This window comes from Macrotis lagotis, chromosome 5 (genome assembly GCF_037893015.1).
Source record: "Macrotis lagotis isolate mMagLag1 chromosome 5, bilby.v1.9.chrom.fasta, whole genome shotgun sequence".
NCBI lineage: Eukaryota > Metazoa > Chordata > Mammalia > Peramelemorphia > Peramelidae > Macrotis > Macrotis lagotis.
In genome coordinates, this window is record NC_133662.1 from 155,119,512 (window position 1) to 155,147,486 (window position 27,975).

Consider the following 27,975-nt stretch of genomic DNA (forward strand, 5'->3'; position numbering starts at 1 on the left):
ATATATAATCTACAAAATATTTTATTGTTTACATGTACCCATACTTACAAAAGTCTAATATATATATAGAATGGCATTTTGATATAACTTGAATTTAGTTGCTTTTATTAAATACATATTTTATGTATAAGATTTCCCACCCAAATTTACCAGATATTTTGACTGGATTAATAAATCAAACATTTTTTAAAAGAATTATAAGTCCTTGGAAGTTTGTGTATTTATTTGTATATTTTTGCTTAGGATTGATCCTTCTCTTCATTCATACTTTATTTTCCTTTTCTTGTTTCCTCCCTTTTCCTCTCCCTTTTAAGTAAAATATATTTCTGTACTCAACTCTTTGTACATGTATGCTTATTCTTCATACTTTTGACCACTTCAGAAGAGGATGAGGTTCAAGTGTCAGTCATTCCCCCCTTCCCTTCCTTTTTGTTTATATAAATATCTATTCATGCACCCTGATTATGAAAGATAATTTCCCCTTACCTTCTTTCTTTTTTCTCCTTCTAGTGTATTCCTCTCTCTTCTCTTTCTATCCTTTTCTTAACATGAAGAAAACAAAACCACTCTCAAGCATTGTCTAACTGAACTTCCTCTATGAAACTGATGATGTTTACAAGTCTGAGGGCACATATTTCCATCTCCCATTATTTGAATGTAAGAAATTTATCTCTGTTTAGTCCTTTATTATTATCCATTCATCTTTATCTTTTTATATTTGTTTTAATTCTTGTTTTTGAACTTCAAAGTATCTCCAGAGTTCTGGTCTTTTCATAAGGGATGCTTAGAAGTATTCTAGTTCGTTAAAAATCCCTTTTTCCTCTATAGATTATATTGTTTTTCTGGGTAAGTTATTTAATGTTTTAAGCCCATATCCTTCAGGAATATTATATTCCTACTTATCTGCTCCTTTAGAATTATGATTTCTAAATTCTTCATGGTACTTTAATTCTTTTTTTCTAAATATTAGAAGCACTTTTTTTCTTTGACCTGGAATCTCTGGATTTTGACTATGAAGTTCCTGAGAGTCTCATTTTGGGGTTTCTTTTAGGATATGACTGGTAGAGTTTATCTTTTTTTTCCACTTTTCCTTCATTTTCCTCATCTGTAAAGTGAGGATAATAATAACATCTTACAGGGTAGCTAGGTGGTGCAGTGAATAGAGAGCACCAGCCCTGGAGTCAGGAGGACCTGAGTTCAAATCCAACCTAAGACAATAATTACCTAGCTGTGTGGCCTTGGGCAAGCCACTTTACCCCATTGCCTTGCAAAAAATAATAATACTAACATCTTACAAGATTGTTCTAGAGATATTAAGATGTGGATATATATATATATATATGTATCATACATGTTAACATAATATAATATGTTAATATAATAATATTGACATATATATTCAATAAACATATTTATGTATACGCATAAGTGAAAAGTCCTCTACAAATATTAAAGCAAATGTTGGCAAATTATAGAACAAAAACCAGAGGCATTTTGGTTTGGATTGTAAGGTAGGGGAAGGTAGGGGACACCAAGGAAAGGAGTGTTATCTTAAATATTCATGACTTATGATCTAAGGTAGAGATGAATTCATACCTATGATTTGTTATGAATTATTTCTTAGTTCTTAAGTTAAATAAAACTTGACTTAGAAAGTCAGTTTTTGGGGCAGTCCTGGAGTCAGGAATACCTGGGTTCAAATTTGGTCTCATACACTTGATAATTACCTATCTGTGTGGCCTTGGGCAAGCCACTTAACCCCATTTGCCTTGTAAAAACCTAAAAAAAGGTCAGTTTTTAATGATATGCTTGCACAGGAGATGCAACGTCAGCCTAATGTTTCCATGAAAAATTCTAGATTGAGAGGTCTAAAAATTCAACCAAAATTGTGTAAGCCCAAAGATTCTGTAATTGGATGAAGATTTTCATTGGATACATTTAGAAAATATAGGTCATCATTAGGAAAATCAATTTCATAACTATTCTCTGCTTGAATAGATTAAGGGTAGGGAATGTTAGAATTAGTGGAACTAATTAAAGACTATTCACAATTCATGTGATTCAGATGACAATGACACTTAAAAAGAAGTGAAGGCAGTGAAATGAAAAGGAAATAAATGGGAAAATCATTGAAGTAGAATGGACATCATTTGACATCTGTATTTGGGAAAGAGAAGGAAAGGCTAATGATCACAGAAAGGTTTTTAATCCTGGGTGACTGGGACAATGAATCCATCAAGACCTATAGCTCAGCAGGTGGGAGTTTAAGAATTCACAGTAGATTAGAATCAAAGTCACCAACAAGTCAAGGTCATTAATGTTAATATAAAGTGAAGATTCTCTCATACTGATTGGATAGTCAGTCAAAACAATTAGGCTCTTAGATCACAAGGAATCCTACATTTACATATAGTGTTTTCTTAAAGTTTAATACACCTGAATAGAGGGGGTAAAAGTCAAGACTTTTCTCTTTTTTTAATTTATTTTTTTATTCTCATTTTATACAAATTTTTTTACATTAATAAAATATTCTTGTTTACAAGTAAACAAAATACCCCACCTCCCCCATGAATATAGATAGACTTGCTTGGGCGAAAAAAGTAAAGGGGAGAGAAAAAAATTAAAAAAAATAATAGTAATAATTGTAGGTATGGCCAGGTGGCGCAATGGACGAAGCACCAGCCCTGGAGCCACGAGCACCCAAGCCCATATCCAGCCTCGTAAACCCAACAATCACCCAGCCGTGTGACATGTAAGCCACCTGATCCCCACTGCCCTGCAAAAACAAAAAAGAAGAAAAAAAAAGACCCAAAATAAAATAAAATAGTAATAATAGTAGGGGTGGCTGGGTGGCAGAAAGAGCATTGGCCCTTGAGCCAGGAGCACCTGGGTCCAAATCCGGCCCCAGACACCCAAAGATCACCCTGCTATGTGGCCCCAGGCAGGCCATCCAGCCCCACTTGCCCTGCACCCTCCCCAAAATAATAATAACAAAAAATGTGCTTCAGTCTTTGTTCCAACACCAACAACTCTGTCACGGGTGGATCTCATTCTTTATGATAAGTCCATCACAAAAGTTACTTCCATATTTTTCCACCGTTGCCATTGCTGATCACAACTCCTTCCTTTCTATTTCTCCGCTACCATGTACTCTATTTTTTCTCTCCTGTCACTCTGACTCTGCTGTAGGGTATCTGAGTGGTGCAGCAGACAGAACCCTGGCCCTGGGGCCAAGAGGCCAGGAGCCCACATACTGCCCCTTAGGCCCATCATCCACCTGGCCCTATGGTCCTGGACAGGCCATCCAATCCCAGCCCCTTGCAAGAAGTTAAAAAGAAAATGTGTTATATCTGACCGCTCTCCCCCCCCATGGTCCATCCTCTCCTCCATCACTCACATCACCCCCCTTCCCCAAGTCCCCCCCTTCTTACTCCAGATGTCTATACCCCATTGAGTATAAATGCTGTTTCCTCTCCTAGCCACCTCTGATGAGAGCAAAGATTTCCTCATTTCCCCTTGCCTTCCCCCTTCCATATCATTGCAATAGCTCATTGTAATAAAGAAAAAAACTTATTATATGAGATATCTTGGCCTATTCCCCCTCTCCTTTTTCTTTCTCCCATTCCATTTCCCTTTTTTTCTATTGACTCCATTTTTACACAATATTTTATCTTTGAATTCAGCTTTCTCCTGTGCTTCAACTATAAAAGCTCCCTCTACCTGCTCTATTAACTGAGAAGGTTCATATGAGTATTATCAGTGTCATTTTTCTATGCAGGAATACATGCAATTCATCCTCATTAAGTCCCTCATATTTCCTCCCTCTCCTCCAATCTCCTTGCTTCACCTGAGTCCTGTATCTGAAGATCAAACCTTCTGTTCAGCTCTGGCTATTCCAACAGGAACATTTGAAAATCCCCTGGTTCATTGAAAGTCCATCTTTTTCCCTGGAAGAGGACATTCAGCCTTTCTGGGTAGTTCAATCTTGGCTGCATTCTAAGCTCTTTTGCCTTCTGGTATATTGTATTCCAAGACCTACGAGCTTCCAATGTAGCTGCTGCTAAGTCCTGTGTGATCCTGACTGCAGCTCCACGATATTTGAACTGTGTCCTTCTGACTGCTTGTAATATTTTCTCCTTGATTTGGGAGTTCTGGAACTTGGCTATAATATTCCTAGGGGTTGGTTTTTTGGGATCTCTTTCTCTGGGGGATCAGTGCATTCTCTCCATTTTTATTTTGCCCTCTGCTTCTAGAATATCAGGGCAATTTTCCTGTAGTAATTCTTTGAAAATGATGTCAAGGCTCTTTTCCTGATCACGACTTTCAGGTATTCCATTAATTTTTAAATTATCTTTCCTAAGTCTGTTTTCCATATCAGTTGTTTTTTCAATGAAATGTTTCACATTTTTTTCTAATTTTTCATTTTTTTTTTTGTTTTGAAGTATTGATTCCTGATTTCTGGTAAATTCATCAATCTCCCTGAATTCTATTCTTTGTCTGAAGGATTTGTTCTCCTCAGAGTTTTCTTATCTCCTTTTCCATCTGGCCAATTTTGCTTTTTAAAGCATTCTTGTCCTCAATAACTTTTTGAACTGTTTTATCCATTTGACCTAAGCTGGTTTTTAGTATGCTATTTTCTTCAGCAATTTTTTGGATTTCCTTGACTAAGCTGTTGACTTCATTTTCATGTTTTTCCTGCATCTCTCTCCTTTCTTTTCCCAGCTTTTCTTCCAACTCCCTCATTTGATTTTCAAAGTCTTTTTTGAGCTCTGTCATAGCCTGCGCCCAATTTCTGTTTTTCTTGGAATCTTTAGATGCAGGAGCATGTGCTTCCTCATCTTCAGACTGAGTATTTTGATCCTTCTTGGGCTCATTTGTGAAATATTTCTCAATAGTCTTCCTTTTGTTTCTCTGCTTGCTCATTTTCCCAGTCTGGGCCTTGTTTTGGGGTGCTTCCTGAGCTTTTGGGACACTCCCACCAGGGTCTCAGTGTGTGAGGCTCTGTCCTCCCTCCTGGTCTGTGAATGACCATAAGCACCTCCCTTTGCCAAAGGGCTGAGGTGGGGGGGGCTCCTCTTCTATGGGGGGGGCCTAGACTGTGATCAGGATCTGAATGTGGTCAGAGCTCCAGAGTCCTGTTCCAGGGGCAGAGGACAGAGCTCTGCAGTCTCTCTTCACTCCCCTCCCTCTGCTCAATGGGCTCATGCCCTCGAGGCTCCTGCTTACCTGCTCTGCCTGCTTCTGTTTTAGGATATGAACTGCAGAAAGACCAAGCTGCTAGCTGTGTGCCCTGAGGGCTGGGCTCCACGTGCTCACTCTGGCAGAGGTCCCCCGCTGTTCCCCCACTTTGTGCCCGGTGCTCTCCAGGGTGTAGCTCAGGAGACTCCCCCCCCTGCTGTGAGCCATGGCTCCCAGTGCCCTGGGACTGCCTCTGGGGGGGCTGAAGGTCTTTGCTTTGGTGGCCGCCCCTCCGACCCCGGGGAGCAGAGCCTTTGTGCTCTTTTCCAGGTTACCTTGAGTAGGGGGACTGCCTCACTGGGTCCCTTTGTGGGTTCTGTCTCTCGAAAGTTTAGTTAGAGTCCTTAGCTGATGAGTTTTATCAGACAGCTCCTAAGACTCGATCCCTTCTTGTAGCCATCTTGGCTCCACCCCCCGACTTTTCTCTTTTTATGCAATTATTGTCAATACAGAATGATGAAATGAACATAGAATTATGAATGAAGAGATCCAGGTTCAATTTTCATGTCTTGCCAATCTTACCAAGTCACTTTACTTTCTTTGGCCCTAATTTCTTCAACTGTCAGTTTAAGAATTTGGATAATGTGATTGCTAAGAGCTCTTCCATCTCAAAATTTCAACACAAAAACCTATGTTCATACATTGTTTTCTTTAGGTGGTGTGAAAAATCACTTTATATTTCTGTTCTACTTTTGTTCTGTTATAACAATTGTGTTCAACTCTTCATCCCACTTTTGGACTTTTCTTGGCAAAGATACTGGAGTGGCTTGCCATTTCCTTTTCCAATTCATTTGACATTTGATGAGCTGAGGCAGACAGGATTAAGTGACCTATCCAATGTCATACAGCTACTAAGTCTCTGATACCAGAACTGAACTCATAATAAAGATTAGTCTTCCTAATTGCCAGCTATATCTACTGTGTCATCTAGCTGCCCTACCTTTACTATTTGAAAATATTCAGAAGATTTTTTTCTGATCTTTTAAGAAAGAAGTAATTTATATAAGAGACATGGGGCATTTAGTAAAAACATAAGGAGAAATTGCTTCAGCTAATAACAGATAGCTCCTATGTGGTAGGTAAATGGGATCTAGATAGATCATAGCAAGACAGCAAGAAAGATAGACAAACAGATGACTGAGAAACAAATAGAGTATGTATTAAGTACTCTCCATGCATGAGACACTGCACTAAGGCTGGCAATACAAATTGAGGCAATCAATTGACAGTCTCTGCTCTCAAGGAACTCAGATCCTAAGGGGGTATATAATTTATAAAGGGCACCAGAGGAAGTTGGAGAGGGGTGAAAATGTATAGTGAATAGTATAATGAAAACTAGAAACAAGCAAGACAAGTTCAAAGCAAGCCTCTTAAAGTCCAAGATTCTTCCAGGAATAGCCCCATTTTTCAGGTTAGAGGGAGTGGAGATGATGGAATGAGAGGGATACATACATCCTGACTAAAAATATCCCGAAAGTTTGGGTTAGGGATTTGGAACTCCCAGGTGAGGGTATTTTCTTTTCAATTTAAAATCTTAGAGATACTTTATTCAGTGAGAGGTTAAATCACTTATCAGCAGTCACACAGTATGTGTCAAAAATAGGACTTAAATGCATATATATTCCTTATTGGCAGGTATTGCTAGAGGCTGGCTTTCTATCTACTAATTAAGGCTGACTCATGTTTAGTGAAGGGATAAGAACAAAAAAAATCTCAAAAAATCTGTCAATTCTCAGTATGTCAAAGATTGTAGAGATTATCTTACAGAATTGTCTTTTTGCTTCTTCCTGAAGCTCAAGTTAAGTGACTTGCTCAAGTCTCCTGATAGCCATACTCCTATTTAACACACTAAGAACACTTTTTACATGGAAACAAATGATATGAAGATATTTAAAATATGGCATACATTTTATTCTCTCCTCATGTAAATAGATTCAGAGACATTGTGGACATTTTTCCTTGGAATCTATGGTGAACTGAATAATGCTATTCACAAATTCTCTAATGGGTCACTGAACTAGTAAATAATCACATAAAGGTGTTGAAATGTAAGGTAGATATTGGAAATATATGCAAGTTCTCTATTTCCTTCATTTAGCTAAACTTTAGCCTGGTCCATTACTGGACTACACAAGGAAAAGACCATTAATCAGTAACATTCTGCCTACAGTATTAGCAAATAGACACTAATGTTTCCAAAATGTTAAAATGATAATATCTATAATTGCACAGCCTGGTGGCCATCCTTAAATATGAATTTTGAAATGCTGAAATTATATAAATGGTAACAATTAAATAATTTCCAACCACTCATTCCCACAAATATAATCTGTAATTATTAAACATAGAAAGTAAAAAAAAGGTGGGGGGTGGGGCAGTCATTAGCATCAAGCAGTGACAGCTTGAAGCAAAATGTTATTTTCCAGCACTAGAAACAAGAATCTACATATAACATACATTCTAATTTTTTCAGTTAATTTCTTGTTTGAAACTGACAGACCACCAATTTGGTGAAATTTTCAAATTATCAATTTCCTGAGGGCATTATTAGCATGAATGAAATCATGTTTAAGCATTTTAATTGCAGCCACACTAATTAGCACAGACCTAGTGTCTTTTTGTGTATTTGTCCTATCTCTCCCCAACTAATTTATAAAATGCTTGAGAAGTGCCTGTATTTTATATCTCTTTCAATCTCCCAAAGTGCCTCCAACAGTTTCCAAATTCTTGTAATTACTCACTGAACATATGCTGATAATGATGAAATCAAGTAAAATTTGAACTGAAAATGGCCCCAGTATGTTTTCATTCATTAAGTTATTCACAAAACATCAATTGAATGCCTATTATGTACAGAACATTGTGCTGGGCACTAGAAGGGAAAGACACACATATACATAGATACATAGATACATACATATATTTATAAATATTTATATGCATATATATATATATATATATATATATACATTACACTGAGTGTGAATGCATGTGTGTATTATACAGTCCCAGGGCTCATGGAACTATAGTCTAGTCAGAGAATAAAATACAAATATGAATAACTATAAGATTCACATATATCTAATAAATATATGTGTCTGTATTCTCTGCATTTTTAGTCAATTGTATGACTGTAAAGGTGAAGTCAGTTGTAGAAAATCATTACTGAATGTCTGTTATTTCCTTTCTTAGGGTTTCAAAGCATAACCTTTGATGAAATGTATAGATCTTGCTCATCTAAGTATAGATCTATGTATAAATCCTTGTCATAGAGATTTTATAAAGATGAAGAAGTAGACACAAAGAACAATTTTAATATTGGTAGTAAGTAGTAGAAGTTAATACATATTGAATAAATGAATATTAGCTAATATGATAGGAGCTGTTTTCATCTGGATTCCATAGACATGGGGCCACATTCTAAAAGTAGCACTAAGTAGCATCTTAGGTGAGTCTGAAACATGCTGCTCCTTTTAGTAGAGGAGTACTACATTAACATCAGAAGAGCATCATTTCAAACTTGCCTTTAACATTTAATAGCTGTGAACTTGAATAAGGCCTTTACATTTTGTGTGTTGATCCTTAAAATAAAAATCTTGACCTATAAGATCTGACACACTACTTTCTAGTTCTGAAGCTCCTATGATTTGAACCATAGTTTTTAACCCCTCAAAGAATTAATAGTTTACATTTTTAGCTTAGTCTACATTCATGCTATGGATATTAAGTTCCTCAGTTTCACCTTTATAGTATATTACATTACACATAAAATCTTTTGAGTAGCTATAGGAGACTATGGTGTATTCTTCTTGGAATCTCTCCCATTACACAATTCTGGGTTGTTTGAGGTTTCAACTGTATTAATTTCTGTTTAGAAAATCTCCCGCAAACTTGATAATGAGGCATAGTTATAATTCCACCTTCCTTGTTATGAGTAGATTTTTCTGGTTAATTTTTAGAAATCCAAGCTCCCTAATCCCACACATAATGGGAAAGCTGTCACAGGAGACTGTCTTAAAAACCTCATGGAAATCAGGGCTCCCAGAGACTATGGATCTTCAAGCAAACACATCATTATTTGTCCTAACTTAGAATGTTGCCCTATGAGGCTATTGGGTCAAGGAAAGCTTCATGAAACTCTATCCCTGAGTGTATTGTCCATACTATATTATACTGTATCAATAAATAATTCAAATCCTTAATAGTTTTGTTGTATGTCACTCATATGAACTCTGAACTCTACCTTAAATTTTACACCTTTAAACTAGGAAGGCAAAGTTTCAAGGTTGGATACCTATGACAAAGAGAAAATGAGACCAGTGATGGGGTGGTCTCATGTCCAGTTTCAGTAATAGTCTTCTTCTAATATAAGCCCTATTTTATTTATTTATTTAATTTTTTTGAAAGAGAAAAAATGTACTTCAGTCTTTGTTCACATTCCAATGGCTCTGTCTCTGGGATGAGTTGCCTTCTTTATCATAAGTCCACCAGAGAAGTTGCTTCAATATTTTTCCCACAGTTGCTATCACTAGCTGTATTTCCCTCCACTCTATTCCTCTCCACTCTCATATATTCCATTCTTCCTCTCCTTTCATTCTGTCCCTGTTCAGAAGTGTGTTGTATTTGAGTACCCTCTTCCATAATCTTCTCTCTTCTATCACCTATAACCCCCTTCTGTTCCCCCATTCCCCCTTATCCCATTCCTTTCTTCTTATTTTTCTCTAGTGTAAGATATATTTCTATAACTTATTAAGTGTGTATGTAATTTCCTCTCTGAGCCATTTCTGATGAGAATGAAGGTTCACTCATCCCCCCACCTTCCCCCATTCCATTCCATTGTAAAAGCTTTTTCTTGACTCTAGCCCCTTCTATCACTCCTTTCTCTTCCTCCCAATACTTTTATTTATCACTCATTGACTCCATCTTTTTACTATATTATATCATTATATTGAGCTCCTTTCTTTTCCTTGGCTCTCTCTCTCTCTCTCTCTCTCTCTCTCTCTCTCTCTCTCTCTCTATATATATATATATATATATATATATATATATATATATATATATATATATATATATATGTGTGTGTGTGTGTGTGTGTGTGTGTGTGTGTGTGTGTGCATATATATGCCCTATTTTTATAAAAATCTTTTAAAAATATACTATGTCTTTTTGAGTTACCAATTATAGATATTAATCATTCTATTAACTTATTTTTAAACCAGTGGTCCCTGTCTTTATCCTTTAGCGGAAGTATAGACTGACCTGCTGGCACCTGCGAAAAATGTTATAGGCATAGGTGCTATCATACTTCAAGGCAATGTAATAGGACTAAGGATTAATTTAACCTTATAAATACTTCTTGCTTTCTCAGAGACACTTCTGATCTGACTTTTTGAACAGAAGATAGCAGAAACTATCAGTCTGGGTGAATGATAATTATTGGTGCATTCATCCAGATGGAATCATGATAGGGAGTAAATCATGATTCATAAACACCTAGCAGAGAGTTTAGCCTAGCATGTTCTATCTATCACAAAGTATTTTTAAGGATCAGTAAGAAATACATACATATATATATATATACACATATGTATATCTATATATCTATCTATATCTATATCTATATCTATCTATATATCACTTTACAAACCTGAAAGCACTAGGCAAATTAAAACCATTTTAATAGTTATTGATCGTTTGTGAAGGAAAGGGAAATAGGGGCAACAAATAAAGCTTGGAATCCAGAATGTAAGCAAAATACCACATGATTAAAATGCCAGGGAGACTGTGAGAAACAAAAGGGCACTAATGTAAAGTCAGGTAAGAGAAAATGGGTAAGATGAGGTGGGGTGGGAAGAGTGTCCATATCCAAGGCAAAACAAATTTGGCAAAAATAGAAAAATGTTCAGAGTAGCAATAGATGAACCTAATTGTCTGCTGATGAGATTATTATATGCACAAAATTATATTGATTAGCTGGTGAAGAGATTGCTATCTCTCTCCTATGTTTTTAATCATCTTGATGCTTCAATGTAGCAGGGTTTAGGACACAGTCAGGGAATGGGAAGTAGAAATATGTTTCAATACCCCCTCTTCCTTCTGCAATCAATCACTAAAAATAAACATAAATAAAGGTTATTTTCTTTGTGTTTTTATTTTTTCTTTCCAAATGAGAATATCTATATATATCTATATGTATGTATATGTGTATATATGTATATATATATATATATATATGTAAAGTGATTGACAAACCTTAAAAGTTTGCTTGATAAATATCATATTCTTTCTCTTTCCCATTTCTGTGTATCACTTCTATTGGCAATTTGATTTTTTCCTTGTCATTTAGTAGAAAACATGCTCTGCTCTTTTCCTTTCTTTCTCTCTGAAAAAAAAGAAAATACTCTATAATTTTGTTTTCCCCTAAACTAAAATAAATGTATAATGTAAAATGATTACCTTTCACAAGGTGATTATAAAAGAAAACAGTAAAGCTGAAACAAGGGAATTCCCAGTGAAAAGGATAGTGGTAAGCAAATTTCAATCTTGAACTTTCAATATACTTTTCTTATAAATAAAATAAAGAATTTATACTACAATATTTGAGGAATAGACAGAAGATACAAAGAGAAAGATTTAGGTTTGAAAATTATCCTAACAATAAATCTGTCCCAGAATTGAATGGGTGACCTTGTGAGAGAACAAGTTGCTCATCACTGGAATACTTTAAGCAGAGGTTTATTGTTCATGGTTGGGTTTGTTATAGTAATGTTTTCATTGCTTAAGATATCAGAAAATTATTTTCTTTTGAATGAATATTGGTCTAGGGAAAACTGAGTATTAGTTGGTGGGAAAAAGCAATAAAAAACTTAAGGTGGGGGGATGGCTAGGTTGTGTAGTGGAGAAAGGACTGGCCCTGGAGTCAGGAGTGCCCGGGTTCAATTCCAGCCTCAGACACTTAATAATAACATAGCTTTGTGGCCTTGGGCAACCCACTTAACCCCATTGCCTTGCAAAAATTAAAAAAAAAAAAAAAACCTTAAGGGGAAAGTGGATGGTTCTCACAGGGCAAAGAAGATCTTTGTATAAGTATTCTTTTTATCTGTCTTCTTTATCTTTTAATCCAAATAGCTTCACTTCCCTAAAAATAGAGGAAAGCCAGAAGAATGAGTTATTTTGTATCTAGGCCAAAAAATGGCTATTAGAGAAGAAAAGTTTTAAGGAAACAGGAAAACAGGAAAAGCAAGACTCTACAGCTCATTTTTATATGGGACAAATTTTCAAATGGATGTGACCTTATTAATTTGGAAGTTCCCTTCATTCTCATTTTTTTCTCTTTTTTTGTCCTTCACTCTCTTTTTTTATTATTTTTGTACAAATGATGTTTTTTGAACATTACTAAAATATTCTTGTTTAAGAGTAAACATAATACCTCCTCACCCTAAAAAATATAGACCCACATGAGGATAAAGTAAAGGAAAAAGAAAAAATTAAAATTAAAATTAAAAAATTAATAATAATAATAATAATAATAATAATAATAATAAGTGCAGTCAGGTGGTGCAGTGGACAGAGCACCAGCCTTGGTGCCAGGAGCACACGAGCCCAAATCCTGCCCCAGACACCCAACAATCACCCAGCTGTGTGACCCAAGGCAAGCCACCCCAACCCCATTGCCCTGCAAAATCAAAAACAAAAGACTAATAATAATAATAATAATAATAGGGGTAGTCAGGTGGCCAGGTGGCACAATGGACAGAGCACTGGCTTTGGAGCCAGGAGCACCCGGGTCCGAATCCGGCTTTCAATGAACCGGGGGATTTCAAATGGTCCTGCTGGAATGGCCAGAGCTGAACAGAAAGTTTGATCTTCAAATACAGGACTCAGGTGAAGCATGGAGAGTGGAGGAGAAGGGGAAAATATGAGGGACTTAATGATGATGAACTGCATGTATTCCTGCATAGAAAAATGATACTGATAATACTCATATGAACCTTCTCATTTAATAGTAGAAGGAGATTTTATAGATGAAGCACAGGAGAGAGCTGAATTTGAAGATATAATGTGGTGTAAAAATGGAGTCAATAGATAAAAGGGAAATGTAATGGGAGAAAGAAAAAGGAGAGATGGAATAGGCTTAGATATTTCATATAATAAGATTTTTTTTATTACAATGAGCTATTGCAATGATATAGAAAGGGGAATGGCAAGGGGAATGAGGGAATCTTCGCTCTCATCACAGGTGGCTAGGAGAGGAAACAGCATATAAACTCAATGGTGTATAGACATCTAGAGTAAGAAGGAGAGAAGGGGGAGGGGGAAGGGGGGATGTGAGTGATGGAGGAGAGGATGAACAATGTGGGGAGAGTGGTCAGATATAACACATTTTCTTTTTTTTACTTCTTGCAAGAGTCTGGGATTGAAATGGCCTGTCCAGGACCATAGGGCCAGGTGGATGCTGGGAATAAGGGGTGGTATGTTGGGCTCTGGGCCTCTTGGCCCCAGGGCCAGGGATCTGTCTGCTGTGCCACTCAGCTACCCTACAGCAGAGTCAGAGTGAAAGGAGAGAGAAAATATAGTATATGGTAGTGGAGAAGTACAAATGGAGGGAGTTGCGATTAGCAATGGCAACAGTGGAAAAACATGAAAGTAGCTTTTATGATGAGCTTATCATAAAGAATGTGATCCACCTGTGACAGAGCTGTAGGTGTTAGAACACAGACTGAAGCACATTTTTTATTATTTTTTTTCTGGGACAGGGTTGCAGGACAAATGGGGCTGGGTGGCTTGTCTGGGGCCACACAGCTAGGTGATTGTTGGGTGTCTGAGGCTGGATTTAGACCCTGGTGGAAGTTTTGTTCCAAAATTCAGATTGAAATCCATCTATGCCTACCTATCCAAGGTGAATCTCACTCATGCTATCTCAAAATTTCACTGTGAAAAATTTCACTATTAATATATAGGAGGCATTCTTCACTTTCTTCTATCATCATAAGTGTACCAGTCAAGCATAGTTACCATCTATTTGTCATTATTTGTTTTTCCTACACGAACAGACATCTTCTCTTAATTCTTCAATGATATTCTGTATTTCTGTTTTGATTCCTTACTGATTACATGTTATAGCTTGAGCCACAATGGACATTGTCCTCTATGATGTCCTTAATTCTTTGGAAGTAGTGGTGTTTTTTAATCTCAGGATCATACAGTAGCACTTATAAAATGTCCATCTTGAAAAAAATGGACCTTTTCTTTTATGAGACTTTTGGGGAGCAACAAAAGGTTTTTTAGTTTTCCAAAACACATTGATCCTACTCTCTTACTCTTTTTAAATTTGAAGTCTGATCCATTATCCATCTGTCCTCTATTGGAAAGTGCTATTGCATGTCTATTTAGATGAAAATTGAATTATAGGCAATAGACATACCCAGACTACAGGATAAAATGATAGATTCCTAGAGCCAGAAATGACCTTATAGATAGAAAAATATAATAGTTGAAAGGGATCTCAGAGTCCATCCTGATCAATTCAACACTGAAAACACTAATACAACATACCCAACCAGTGACCAACCAACTTCTGCTTAAAGTATTTCATGATGAGCAGCTCATTCTCTCACAGAAAGTAGCTACAAAGAAAGAAAAGAATCAAAACTTAGAAACTTGGAATTTTACTAGACATAAACTCTTAAGAAAGGAGCCAATAGTGAAAACATTTAAAAAATAAAACCTAGGATTTTGATATCCATAAAAAGATACAAAATATTTAGGAAGGTGGGGAGGGGGAGCATAAAGGAACTAGAAGTTCTAATAAAAAGAGGTAAATATGATATCCTGAATATCAGCAATACTTGGTGGAATAAAACTCATGATTGAACTATGACCCTGAGTAGATATACTTTATTCAAAAGGAAAAGATAAGTAAAAGGGGCTGGGATTGGAACTTTACATTTTTGATCTTGTTATTCAGTTGTTTCTGACTCTCCATGGCCCTATTTAGGGTTTTCTTTGCAAAGATACTGGAGTGGTTTGCCATTTCCTTCTCCAGCTCATTTTACAAATGAGGAAACTGAAGCAAAGGGGTTAAATGACTTATCTAGGGGTCACATAGCTATTTAGTGTCTGAGGCCAGATTTGAACTTAGAAAGATGAGCTTTTGGCACCTTATCCACTATGCCATCTAGTTGCTTTAATTGTACATTATTAAGTTACATTCTTGGGAGAAAATGCAGAAATCATAACAAAAACATGATTGAAAGTATTTTGGTGACAGTCAATATATATAAAATTCAGTAAAGGGATGAATGTGTGTGTGTGTGTGTGTGTGTGTGTGTGTGTGTGTGTGCACGCACACGCAAAAATATCTATTTCACAAATATAAGACAATACAGACCTGTTCAGATTGTACTTGTTCTGAAAAAAAGATCTGGAGATTTTGGAGAACTACAAGTGCAATGGCAGTTAGCAATATGATCCTTGAGTTGTACTAAAAGGCAGATACTTCAGAAATAGGGAGATAATAGTTCTCCTGTACTCTGCCCTCATCAAACTTCATTCTTTTTTCTGGGCAGCAACATGTAAGAAGTTTACTAAGTAATCTGGAGAGTGCCCTGAGAAGGGCAATTAGGATGATGAAGAGCCTTGAATCCATTGCAAATGTAAACTGCAAGCTTAACTTGGAGAAAATTCAGGGACAATGTAATAGATGTCTACAAAGATCTGAAAGTCCACCATTGGAGAACAGATTAAATGCATTCTATTTTGTCACAGAGTTAAAAGTAGATCAATGGGCAGAAGTTGTAAAGTGGCTAGTTTAAGTTTGATGTCAGTAAAATAAACTGTTTCTTTAAGGTCCTTTTCATATGTAATAATATATTCTTGTTTAAAATAAAATATTCGAACTAATTATTCAAGGGTGTAAGATAGTGCCCCTTTTATATAGATAAGCATGTTGATGCTTACTTGCTGGTAGAATGAATACTTTGGGACAGAAACAGAAATGTGACATAAATATAAAGAATTAAATAATTCTGTATAAGAAGTAGAATGATGCCTCAGTTGTAGATGAACAGTTTATGGTGTAATGGAACATAGAAAGAACTTTCATTTATTGAAAACTTGAAAAACAGGAGAATAAAGTAGCACAGCTCCAAGAACAGAAAAAATGGATTGAAAGACTTTGCTGGGAATTTAAAGCTTTTGAGCAATATGCTCCTTCTGCTCATTTGAGTACAATTGTTTTATGATTAAAAAGTGTTAACTGTCAAAATTAGATAAATATTCTGAGACTGTAGTTTGATCTAAAAAGAATCTTTGAATTCATAGAAGAATTTGTAGGTGATTACTCTTTAAGTGAAAGATAAGTGCCTGAGAGCCAGGAGACTCTGATTTTAAGGGACTGAAAATTATATGAATTGGACATATGGGTTAGAAGACTAAGGCTGAGATTTAGGTAAGTGAAAATTAATGAAACACCAGGTGGTCAGGAAAGAAGTTTAGTTGAAGCAGTTTAAAGAGAACAGCACAGGAGTAGTCAGCTTTATTCATAGGATCTCATGCTGAGGTGACTATGACAATTGGAAAGGTAAAATATACCATTATTTTAAACAGTGGGACTCAAGTAACTATTATATTCCAGTCCTGTTATGAATGACATTTGAGGGAAATTCCATTAGACCCTAAAGAAGGGTTAGATTTATATTAATTGGGTGATAAAAATTATTCTCACTAGGGTTATATTGAAGTGAACTGGAGTTCATTGATTGAAGCTGGCACTGAGAAAGAAATAGGCACTTAAACATTAACATATCTATGTATGGATATCAATATATCCATATCCTGAAACTTTTTACTGTGTTCATTTAAATTGGGAATAATACCAGTTAATTTAAAATTCTACTCAGTAGTATTAGAATGTAATGTAAACAATTAACATTGCACATAACTTGTGTTGAGGCCCATTAAGAAGACAAAAGCAAGTGTGTGTGGGGGGGTCACCATTTGGATATGAATTCCTCTGAATGAAGGATAGATCCCAAACTATTTGAATTTAGTATTTCTCTGGCATCTGAAGAGGGACAGAACTATTTGAAAGAGCAATTCAGGACAAGAAAACAAAGTTTTCTTACTACAAAGTGAATGTGGATATGCCTAAGAACAACTCATAAAATTAATCTCAAAGATACTAAAATAGTCATGGAATATTCCTCTATTTGTAATGGGAAAACTTAGGAGTAATTTAAAGGAGCTCATCACAGAATACATCAGACTTTATTATTTGTTATTAGGGGAAAATATCTAAAGATTTGAATTGTGCAGCTTATTGAACATTCAACAAAAGAATGGAAATGGATCAATATCTCATACTAAAAGGTCAAGATGTTTTCAATCCTTTTTTAGAAAGTCAATATTTTCTATTTAGGACTTGGACAATGACTATTATCAAGTCACTATGGCTAGAGAAGAGAAAGAAAAACAACATTCATATTCCCAACATTATTTTGTCAGTTTGAGCATATGCTCAAGGCACTTCTGCAATATCTATCTCTTTTCAATTTGGATGAGGTAGTTAGTGATAGGGACTTCATAGATATGTTATTGTATTTTCATGATATGACTATATTTGGGTGAGGGGATAAGTCAATATAGAGAAATACTGATTAAAATTTTAGACATTCAATATTCAATGCAATTGGTTTGAAATTTTTAATTGATAAATGCATGCTTTGTAGAATCTCTATTAAATATGCAAGTCTCAGTCAGGAGTGAGTCCTTCAGGAAAAAAAAATAAGCACTCTGCAGTCCTAAGGATTTAGGTTGTTTTTTTTTTTTTTTTGTAAGGCAAACGGGGTTAAGTGGCTTGCCTAAGGCCACACAGCTAGGTAATTATTAAGTGTCTGAGACCGGATTTGAATCCAGGTACTCCTGACTCCAGGGCCAGTGCTTTATGTACTACACCACCTAGCCACCCCAGTCCTAAGGATTTAAATGAATTAAGAATCCCCCTAAGATTCTGTGCTTACTGTAGGTTTGTAAAAAATTATGCTTTTATTACTAAACTTTTCAACAATCTCACTCATAAGATTCATGATTGCAAAAACTCAAAAACATAATGGCAAGAAAGATCATTTTCTTTTAAACTCTTGAGAGGCCTTTGGAGATAATTGGAATAAAGAATGTGAACATGCTTTTAAAAAATTTGTCAACTGACTTACAAATACACCATTTTGGGCCTATGTTGACCCAAATAAACTCTCCATGTTACATATAAATTCTAGGTAGCAAAGTTGGAAAGTAATTTTATATTGGTCATAAAAACCTGTGACATTTGCTATTAGAGTGTTGACATAGTGTAGTGAAACCTGGCATCCAGTATATAATGTAGATTTTATAACTTCAAAATGGAGCAATCACTGAAAGGTTTAAAGCTTATTTTGTGTGTGTGTGTGTGTGTGTGTGTGTGTGTATGCATAATAGAGTAAAATTTCAAGTGTGAACAAATAACAATTCAACTAATATATTGACTAGAGCTAAATTGGATGCTGATTGACTAGAAGAAAAAAAAAAATATATATATATATATATATATATATATATATTGACATTTCAAAGACCTCATGATACCAAAGTTATGTTCATAAGTAGTTGTAATTTTCAGGGATAGAATTTTCAAATACACATAAGTGCAGATGATAGTCTGGATTATCACTTGTATCACTAGAATAAGACATATTTTTACATTTTATGTCATATGTATATGTACATGTGAATATCAAATCAAACAACTCTCAATTAGTGTTGGATGACTTTCAATGAAACTGAATTATTGGTAATGGATTACATGTCATCATATAATTCAATAATGTCAGGAGTTGACCTTTGAGGTTCCCTCAAATTTAGTTCCATAGAGGAAATACTATTGTTATTTCAATGGTGATAGAGTTTTGTGTTGGAGTACTATGTCAAACTGATCCTAAAAATAGTAACAAAAGAAAATTGGTACTGCCTTGTAAGTATTCTGTCATGGCCATGAAGTTATTGCATTTCTATTTTGTGCATTTTGGGTCAAGAAATAATCTTTTAACTATTCAAATGTCCAAAATTCCTATTTGGGGATTGCCAAATGGCTAATATATAAAATAAAAAATATAATCTGTGTTTGTTGTATCCAAAAGAAGGTTTTATCGCCTTGTTCAGCATACCTAGAAAATACCATGACCAGTAACCATTGGAACACATGTGCATGAATTTCTTTTACAATCTAAGGACATAGTAAAAATATGTCTTATTCTAGTGATGAGTCCATTTCTCCAAGTATACTCAACAGAAATTTAAATAGCTTCTACTATTATTAAGGATTTGATTAAGTTAGAGATTTTGAAAGCAAGTTGCTTAAAGAAATGACTTTGGTGGGAATCTAAACCAATCTCAGAACATTATTAAATATGTTGAACATTTTAATTTCTTGGGGAGGCTTGGTGGGGCAGTGAATAGGGCACCGGCCCTGGAGTCAGGAGTACCTGAGTTCAGATCCTGCCTCAGACACTTAATAATTATGTAGCTGTGTGGCCTTGGGCAGGCCACTTAACCCCATTTACCTTGCAAAAACTAAAAAAAAAATGTTGGTCATTTTAATATCTAAATAGAAATCACATTGGAATAATTTCTAGTAAATGTATATAATTCTACCCAAAATAATACTATAGGACTTACCCAATTTATTAAAGAACCATGGTGATTTTGTTTAGTAGAAATTCATGTTTATTTATTTTTGTTTTATTTAAGTATTTTAGTTTTACATTACAAATGTTTAGAGAATACTCTCACTTTAAGAGAGATTTCTAGTTACAAAGTAAAACAGGTAAGTAAAAATAATAAAGCAGTAACCTCTGGGGTAGAACCAACATGGGGGCATGAAGGCAGAAATTCCAAGAAACTCCCTTTCAAAATATTCCAAAAACCTTAAAATTATGACTCTATTCAAATTATAGGGGCAGAACCCACAGAAAGAGATAGTGAAACAATTTTCTAGCCCAGATTAGTGGAAAGGATTTGTTGCACCAGGGTTGGAAGGGGGGGTAATGGAGTCAGGTTCATGCTGTGCCAGAGCACTGAGCTCCAGCCTTCCATTAACAGCCCAGGTGGCTCCAGCAAGGAGCTGTGCAGCAGTTACTTCCAGATCATCAGCCCATGGAAGATAAGGGGATGGTGGTGGGGGTGGGGGTAGAGACTGTCAACCATCCCTCCACTATCCCTGGGGCAGGACTCTTGTCCATATTCAGACCCTAGTCACAGTCTGGGACCCTTTTTTTTGCCAGCAGTGAACCTCCTCACAGATCCAGGGCAGAGGGGAGTGCTTGTGGTTAACCACAGCTCAGCACACAGGCCACCAGAGGCGTCAGAGCCTGTAATAAGAAATTGAAGGAAATGAGTCTCTTGTGGAGGGTGACCCAATTACACACAAAAGCTTGGAAAGCACCTCAAAACCAGGTTATAGGCTGCAGGAAATGAGTAAACAGAAAAAAAAGAACCTGATCATAAATACTTTGGTCCCATGGAATATCAAAACACACACTCAGAAGATGACAGTCAAAGCTACTGTATCCAAAACCTCCAAGAGATATAAGAATTGGGCTCAGGCTATGGAAGAGCTCAAAAAAAGATTTTGAAAAGTAAGTAAGGGAAGTGGAGGAAAAATTGGGAAGAAAAATGAGTGTGAAAATCATGAAAATCAAATCAGCAACCTGGGGAAAGAGATTAAAAAAAATACTGAAGAAAAGAATAAGTTAAAAGCCAGGTTAGATCAAATGGAAAAAGCAGTCCAAAAGGTTAACAAGGAGAAGAAGGCTTTAAAAAGCAGAATTGGCCAGATGGAAAAGGAGATAAGAAAGCTCTCTGAAGAAAACTCCTTCAAATGTAGAATGGAAGTAGGGGAAGTTGATGATTTTGTGAGAAATCAAGAAACAATAAAAAACCTAGAAAAAATGTCAAATGTCTCATTGGACAAACAACTGGCCTGGAAGACAGATCCAGAAGAGACAATTTAAAAATTAATGGGCTACCTGAAATACAATACCAGGAAAAGTCTTGACTTAATTTTTAAAGAATCACTACAAGAAAAAGTGACCTGATATTCTAGAAGCAGAGGCTAAAATCTAACCAAACTCCCCCTGAAAGTTATTCCCCCCCCTGAAAAAAAAAACTCCCAGGAATATTATAGCCAAATTCCAGAACACCCAATTAAAAGAGAAAAAATTACAAGAAGTCAGAAAGAAACAATTCAAACACAGGATTTAGCAGTGTCTATATTAAGGGCTTGTGGGACTTGGAATATGACATTCCAGAAAGCAAAAGAACTTGGATTTCAACTGAGAATCAACTACCTTGCAAAACCAAATGTCCTCTCTTCCAGTGGAAAAGATGGACATCCAATGAAATAAGGGAATTTCAAACTTCTTTTTGAAACACCCAGAGCTGAAGCGAAAGTTGGATCTCGAAATACAGGAGTCAGGCAAAGTATAGAGAGGGTGGACAGGAAGGGCAAATTATGAGGGATTTAATGAAGTCTACCTTGCTTGTATTCCTGCATGGGAAGATGATACTGATAACTCAAATGAACCATCTCAATTAATAGAGCAGTTAGAAGGACTGTATCTCTCTCTCTCTCTACATATATGTGTGTATATATATATATATATATATATATATATATATATATATATATGGCACAAGAGAGAGCTGAAAATGTAAGTTTAATATATTATAAAAATGGAGTCAATGAGAGAAAAAGGAATGTACTGGAAAAAGGGAAAGGAGAGGCAGAATGGGCTAAGATATTTCACATAAAAGTGTCAAGAAAAAGTTTATGCAATGGAGGGAAAGGGGGGAAGATGAGGGGGGAAATGAGTGAGCTTTCATTCTTCTCAGAAATAGCTTAGAGTGGAAACCATATACACATTTAATGGGGTATAGAAATATATCTTACCCTAGAGGAAAATGGAGAGGAAGGGTATGGAAGAAAGGGGTCAGGAGTTGAGGAGGGGAGTGTAAAGCACTTTAGGGCTGGTACTCTGTCTACTGCACCACTTGGTTGCCTCACAAGACACTTTTAGGGAGGAACAAAGTGAAAGGAGAGAGAAAATCGAATAAATGGGAGGGGAGAGGAATGGATGGAGGGAAAAAATAATGAAGCAAATTCTCTAATGTACTTATGATAAAGAATTTGATTCATCCCAGAGATAGAGCTGATGATATCAGAACACAGACTGAAGTAAGTACAATTTTCTTCTGTTTCTCTCAACTTATTTTTATAAGGTTTTTCTATTTTTGTGGGGGGGGAATTCTGTTTACTCTTACAACAGGTCTATTTTAGCAATGTGTAAATGAATAGATAAAATTTTAAAAACTTTTGCAGTAACCTCATCTGAAAGTGCTGGCAACATTTCACATCTTTAATATACCCTCCCATCCTTCTACTTAAAAAAGGACATGAAATCAATGTACTTTTTCCTCTTACCCTCTTCCCAATAGGGGAAAACAAATCTTGCAATGAGCATTGCAGTGGTAGTCATCTTTTGCTGGTAACCTAGACATGTCAATGTGATAGTAGGTTACAGTGAGAAGTGGGATTCCCCCCCCCCCCACCCCCATTTGATATCTTCAGAGGTTAGATGACCACTTGCTCCACCTTAATGCCATAATGGATAGAGTTCCAGGCCTGGAATTAGGAAGACCTGAGTGCAAATCAAGTCTTAGATACCAATTAATTGTGTGATCCTAGGTAAAGTCACTTATAACCCTGTTTGCCTCAGTTTTCTCATTTTAAAAATGAAATAGAGAAGGAAACAGCAAGTCTCTCCAGTATCTTTGTCAAGATAACCCCAAATGAGGTTATGAAGACTTGGACACTGCTGAAATGATGAACAACAACAAAGGATAAATTGTTTTTTAAATATTCTTTTCATGTGTGAGTTGGACTAGAGTTCCCTTCCAACTCTTAAATTCTGTGATACTATAGACTTTAGAGTAAAGTTAGAAAAAAATAAAGCTAATATTATTACTTATAGGTTATCATAGTTTTATATATATATATATATATATATTTCTGATATATTCATGATTTCCCTTTTTTTAGGTTTTGCAAGGCAAATGGGGTTAAGTGGCTTGCCCAAGGCCACACAGCTAGGTAATTATTAAGTGTCTGAGACCAGATTTGCACCCAGGTACTCCTGCCTCCAAGGCTAGTGCTTTATCCACTATGCCACCTAGCTACCCCATGATTTCCTTTTTAACATTTTTTTAGGTTTTTTTTTTGCAAGGCAAATGGGGTTAAGTGGCTTGCCCAAGGACACACAGCTAGGTAATTATTAAGTGTCTGAGACCAGATTTGCACCCAGGTACTACTGACTCCAAAGCTGGTCCACTACACCACCTAGCTGCCCCCCTTTTAACATTTTAACAGAGATAATACAATTGAAATTTGCCCATACTTCCCTTAGGTCACATATGCATCTCACAATCCTTTACACTCAAGTACAACTTCTCTTTGGATTTCTCAATCTTATCATTGTCTTCACTTTTTTTTTGTAAGCAAGGAAAATGCATGTTACCCTCATTTTCTATCTCTTTTCAATAGCAATGGTGCAGGAAGTTTCCTCATTTGAAAAAATGGGCTAACAAAAACTGTATAATCTACTACACAGGATTTTTGTGCAGTTCAGTTGAAACTATTATACATAAAGTATTGAGGGACTGTAAAGCACTTTATGTAAGTAAGCTTTTGTTATGAATATCATTACTTAAGCTCCAAAACTGGCATTACTCATCTAAACATCTTTGGGTTGGAAAATCTTCAAAACTGGACTTGTCTATATGACTTCCAATAATTGTCATTATTATGCTAGCTTTTAGCATAATGCTTTAGTTCAGTTTATGCTTGCACTTAAAACAGTGTTTGGCACATAGTAGGTGCTTAATAAATATTGCTTGAATGGCTCATTTTAATCTCACAGTCTTTCTTTATTATTCTCTTTACAATTCAGATGGGTAGCAAAGAGAGTTCCATAAAAATATATTGATGCTAGGGACATTTTTCTCTAAAATGTTAAATATGGAAATAAGATCTATTAGAAAATAACTATTAAAATAGCTTGTCTAAGAACCAAAGAAGATAATCCTTTCAAGTATACTCTTGAGATTAGCATGTGGAAGATGCTAGCTGCCAGCAGTTGTTATGTTAGCAGTGGAATGGGCTCATTTTAAATGTCATATTGACTATTAAACTAAAATATAGTTATAAACAATAAAAAGGGTTTTTGTCAGTGGTTCTGGTTGTTACTCAGGATTATCTGTCCTTGTACTCAGCATGGAAAACACTGTTTTACTCATCTCTCTTCCATTCAATCCCTATTCATGTTCTTCTATAAAGAAAACAAAACCAGGAGGACATCACACATAATCTGTATATTTTCCTATAGACTTGCTCTTTATAAGGTGCTACTTCTAAATCATCTTAAGGTGGATAATGAAAATAAATTTATAGTACCACCAACCTGCTCATACTAAAGGAAGAAGAAGTAGGGAATGATGTGAGTTATTGTTATAATAATCATTACTATATATATATATATATATATATATATAATCTTTAATGTATATTAAAATGTTTTCCCTTATAATTCTGGATTCTAGGGTCACAAGGGAGGTAGAAGATAGCTTATTCTTAAATCTTCTAAGAGATTTGTGGAAAGTTAATGATGCTAGTTAACCAAGAAGCATTCATTAATTGGGTCCATTACATTTTGATTAGTGGAGAGTGGCAGTGGTGATCAAGGAACTCTCAATTAGGTTACTTGCCATAGAACTAGGCATGCATGATTTATAGTAAAATATTCCTGATCTTTGTTAAAGAAATATTTGTGTGCTCCTATGACTGGAGACTGTCTTGAAAATTATAATGCCAAACAAGGACAACTAAGTTGTCCATAAAAGTACATGAGGAGAAACAAATTTCTCTCCCTTTGCAAGACTATTGCTTTGGGATACAAGGAAAAGCAAGATTGGAAAAAAGATTTCTTTTCCATTCTTATCCTTTAACTTCCCAGGACCATGATGGCTATAGACAAAAGGCAATGATGACATATGCTTGTCTAAACAAGTCCCAAGTTGAGTGGGAAAGAAGGAACCCTTCAGAAACATCAGAGGGAGAGCTTTAAAAGAAATGAAGATAGCCTAACCTGATCCATTCTCAAAATGTAAGTCCTGAAATAAACTCACTAATTAGAAAATAATAGTGGTAAGTTTAAAAACTGTTCCAAGGTGAAAAGGCCAAAAAAGTAGATGGATATTTCAAGATAAGGAAGCCTCATGTACTGAGAGTTCCAGAGTGAGACTGTAGCTGAGGCATAATGTTGAAGTACATAAAAATAGGAGAGTCCAAATGTTTTAGACATAGTGGCTTTAAACTGTCTTTAGGACATCCAGTTTGAGATGTCCAAAAGTCTACAACTGATGAGAGAAAATAGGCTTGGCTATGTAGATCCAGGAATTGTCTCCATAGAGATGATGGTTTGGCTCATGGAAACTAATAGGTTTGCTAAGTTATATAGTATAGAAGGAAAATAGATGAGAACTGAAGAATACCAAAGTTTCTTTGGGAAGATCTACTATTGCAAGGCATGGTTTGAATTTAGTAAAGGAAACTGAGAAAGAGCAATCAGATGAATAGACCAGAAGAGAACAGTGCCATGAAGACCTAAAAGCCTTTGAATATAGAGAAGACTGAAAAATATTAAAGGCAATAGTTGAGTCAAGAATAGAGAGAACATTTGATTTTTCTTTTTTTCTCTTTTTTTTCTTTAGAGTTTTGCAGGGAAAATGGGGTTAAGTGCTAGGTAATTATTAAGTGTCTGAGGTCATATTTGAACTCAGGTACTCCTGACTCCAGGGCTGGTGCTCTATCCGCTGCACCACCTAGCCATCCCAACATTTGATTTTCCAAGTGAGATGCACATGTATAGCTATAGCTATACATAATTGTATCTCTTCTCTTTTGAAAATTTACTTTTAAATGATGATTTTCTTTATTTTCTTTTTTTTCTGAGCAAAATAGACCTTTATTCATTCCTTAGCAACTACTAAAATTAGAACATTGTCAAATACAATGAAACTTCAACTATATATTTTAGAACTTCTTTCAATTAAATGAAAAACTAGTTTTCAATAATCATCTTTTTGTAAGTTTTTGAATTTCCTATTTTTTTACCTCCCTATTCCCTTCTCTCTCTCCCCTCTTCATGAAAGCAAGTATAATTTGATGTAGGTTATATATGTACAATCATGTTTAACATATTTCTTTACTAGTCATGTTGTTGTGAAAGAAGAATCAGAACTAAAGGGAAAAACATGAGAAAAAGAAAAAAAGCATAAAATAAGTTTTTAACAAAATGAAAATAATTTGATTTTTTTTCTCTAGATACAAATGACATTTTCTATCACAAGTCTTTTAGAACTGTCCCTGATTACTGAGCAGTTGAGAGGAGCTAGTCCATCATAGTTGTTCATCACACAAAGTTGCTGTTATTATATACAATGCTCTCCTCGTTCTACCTACTTCAATAAGTATCAGTTCATATTAGTCCATTCAGGCTTTTCTAAAGTCCACTGCCTCATGATTTCTTACAGAATAATAGTACTCCACATTCATATACCATAATTTGTTCAGCCATTCCCCATCTAATGGGCATTCTCTAAGTTTCCTATTTTTTTACCACTACAGACAGAGCTATTATAAATATTTTTGTATATGTGGGTATTCTACCCTTTTTTGTGATCTCTTGGATATATAGTAGTATTGAAAGTATTGTAGTGCTATTGCTGGGGCAAAGGGTATGGTTCAGTTTTAATGCCCTTTGGGCATAGTTTCAAATTTCTCTCCAGAATTAAGCAATGATTTTCTTCTCCCTTTTTTCAATCATATTGTTGCTTAGTTGTTTGAGTCATGTCTGGAATTTCATGACCCCATTTAGGATCTTCTTAACAGAAATACTGGAGTATTTTGCCATATCCTTTTTCTGGTCATTTTATAGATAAAGAACTGAAGCAAACAGGGTTAAATGACTTGTGCAGGGTCAGACAGCTAATAAGTGTCTGAGGTCAATTTAAATTCAGGAAGATGAGTCTTCCTAAATCTAAGTCTGGTACTCTATCCACTATACCACCAAGATGTCTTCTCATTTACATTAGTTACTAGTATATCAATTTTTATTGAATTTTGAAAGAATAACTCAGTTTTGTCACGTTTATAATCTTTGTTTTTAAGTTATCTATTTCTGTAATTTTTATGGTTGATTTATACTTGTAAGTGGGTAATTTTCTTACATCCTAGTCTGTATAATTTCATTTTCAATTAAACAAGTTTTCTATATTGTTAATACACCTTTTCAAAGATTTAAATTTTCCTCTGATGATGAATTTAACTATATTTCATGAACTTTGGTATGTTAATTATTGCTTCTAGTTTTAATAAAATTATCTATTGGTTCTGAAAATTAATCTAATTTCAATAATTTATTCTTTGATTCAGAAATGATTACTAAGGTTCCACTCAGGCTAAAACTTTATGCTCACATTTAAAAAAATCATTATCATTTTATTTCATCTCTAACATGTATTTATTAACTGTTATATTTAATATTCATTTATGTTCTAGCACATGATAAATTTTGTGCTATTAGATATATA